Source organism: Octopus bimaculoides, chromosome 9 (assembly GCF_001194135.2).
Source record: "Octopus bimaculoides isolate UCB-OBI-ISO-001 chromosome 9, ASM119413v2, whole genome shotgun sequence".
Classification (NCBI taxonomy): domain Eukaryota; kingdom Metazoa; phylum Mollusca; class Cephalopoda; order Octopoda; family Octopodidae; genus Octopus; species Octopus bimaculoides.
Genome location: NC_068989.1, coordinates 4596094 through 4598797, shown reverse-complemented (window position 1 = coordinate 4598797; position 2704 = coordinate 4596094). Strand labels below are relative to the sequence as shown.

Here is a 2704-nt window from a genome sequence, read left to right as displayed (position 1 = left end):
CCTTCCTTCCTTCCTTCCTTCCTTCCTTCCTTCCTTCCTTCCTTCCTTTCATTCTTTCATTCATTCACGAAGCCAATCATCCATTCTTGTATCAGATATCAACTTCCACGTAGCCCCGCCAAATCACTTCGCTAAGTCTCAGACAGTTTGATGTTTCGCTTCCGAGCGATGGCTACTTCTTTACTCTCTCTCTCTGTGTGCCTCACTCCCTCTTCCACTCTTTCTCTCTCTTACTTATGATGCAAGCCGGGTGTTAAGTGTGGAACATTTCATTCCAAGCTACTCAACGCAGAACTAGTGATGGATGTATGGATAAGACATGAACTTCTCAGCACAAAATTCTCCGTTTTATAGACTCTAAACCAAATGTGTTCCAGATTCGAACCAACTTTATACAGGAACTGTCGTTATATTCTGCTATTCATTGTACAGAAAATATCACTTGGTGACGGATCGTTGTGATTAAAAATTGAAGCTTGTTCTTTGACAATATTTGAGACCAGCACCCGAGATTACCCAGAGCTTCAATGGATGTGATACAAAACTGTAAGATATTTCATCAGACGGTGTTGTATTTTATGGAAGGTTGTAAAAGAGAAAAGACTGTCACCGACGAAACTTAAACTGCGAACATTCAAAGGCGAGAGCTTCCAATTGGTATATAACGAAAGGCGAAAGCTTCCAAATGGTATATAACGAAAGTCGAAAGCTTCCAAATGGTATATAACGAGAATAGAAGGTGGAGCTTCCAACTGGTAGCACTTGCATCTTCAAGTTGTTTGCAAAACATCACACACACACACACACACTTAATTTATTGAGACGAGCAAATTTTTCTGTGTTGGGGAAAGTATTAACCGCTCTCCTGCAATAAAAATAACAAAAAACAAACAAAAGCAAAACCGAAAAATGGCTACTTTACATCACTGTTGTGTTTTTTTCTTTGTCTTCAGATGGATAAAAGAAGTTGGAACCGACGGGATTTGAACTCCGTAAAATCGACACAAGCAATACCACAATACCTTTTACGTCAAGGGACTTCATCGTCACAGCAATTCATAATGGTTTCTATGGCAATGACGAGTTTTTTCGAAGACGGAAAGATACACTTCTTTTTAGGAAGGACAGCGTATAACTGATGCCAACACTCTCTCAATATTACTGGTAATTATTATTATTATTATTATTATTATTATTATTATTATTATTATTATTATGTTTTTTTTCTTCAAATTTTCTTCCATTTCTTGCCGAGTGTTTTCCGTACACCTAGGACAGAGAAACTCATTGTATGCATTCCCAGTTGACATACTGTCCCCCTAGAAGATCCCGCTCTTGATTTTCATCACTCCTAATACTTGCTTCCCTGCTGTCAATTCCGTTCTCCGGCATTTCATGCTATTCCATTTGAGGCTTCTCATATTTTCTGCTACTCCATACATTTCTATTGTTCTTATTACTCCGGAGTGTGGTATCACATCGCATGCTTTGCGATAGTCAATCCATGCCATGCTCAGGTTTGTATGTCTTGCAGTTCCTGATAATTAGATTATTAATTAAGAGCTGATTCTTTCGTTTCCGGCTCCTCTTTCGGCACCCTTTCACTCTTTCTGTACAATGGGTAGCAGCCAACCTTTCTCTAAGTATCTATATAGTTCACCGGCCAAAGTACCTGACATTAGTTTCCACATTAGCGGAAGGGACGTTACTGGTCTAAAGTTGGATACAAGTATTATTATTACTACTACTACTACTACTACTACTACTACTATAGGCAGAATCATTTGCACGCTGGACGAAGTGCTTAGTGGTATTTCGCCTGTAGCTACGTTCCTAGTTCAAATTACGCCGCAGTCGACTTTCATCCTTTCGGGGTCGATAAGATAAAATAAGTGCCAGATGTACATTGGGGTCCATGTAATCGACATAACCCTTTTCCCCAAATTGCTGCCCTTGTGGCAAAATTTGAATCCATTATTATTATTATTATCATTATTATTGTTGTTGTTGTTGTTGTTGTTGTTGTTGTTGCTGTCGAAGGCAGCGAGTTGGCAGAGTCGTTAGCACGCCGGGCGAAATGCTTAGCGGTATTTCGTCTGCCGCTACGTTGTGAGTTCAAATTCCGCAGATGTCTACTTTTCTTTTTATTCTTTCGATGTCGATTAAACAAGTACCAGATGTAATTGACTCGCCCCCTACCCCCAAATGTCAGGCCTTATGCCTATAATGGAAAGGATTAATATTATTTTACATCAAACCTTCATTATTGAAAATAAACTTGAAGGTTAAACCTTGCACCGTTATTTGGAAACTCAGTGTATTTTATTACCAACTCACCGATCGAAACTAGAATTGTAAATTTTTTCAATGTCAGGTAAGTTTCGTTTAAATATGTAATTCGTCTGAAGCAGTGTTTAGTTCAGATATGACTCATAGGAGTTACGGTATAAATTTAGTGGGGAAAACACTTGCAAGCAAGGGAGATAACTTAAACACTGTAGGAAGCTATTTAGTTATCTCCCTTGAATTATATTTCGCATAGCGAATCCTGATGACGAAGGCTATGTTTTTTTGTGTTTTGGACTCATTAAATTAAGCAGGATGCTGATATGTGCGTGCGTGTGTGTGTGTCTGTGCGTGTGTGTGTGTCTGTGCGTGTGTGTGCGTGTGTGTGCGTGTGTGTGTGTGTGTGTGTGTGCGCGCG

General features: G+C 39.3%; 1 long non-coding RNA gene across 2 annotated transcripts in view; it reads left to right on the top strand.

Moving 5' to 3' along the window:
* The window catches only part of LOC128248689 (uncharacterized), a 38309-nt gene that overhangs the window by 31586 nt on the left and 4019 nt on the right, over positions 1-2704 (top strand). For both annotated transcript variants that reach the window (XR_008264846.1, XR_008264845.1), the window contains exon 2: positions 954-1164. This is a non-coding gene — a long non-coding RNA (uncharacterized LOC128248689). The remainder of the gene's footprint in view (positions 1-953; positions 1165-2704) is intronic.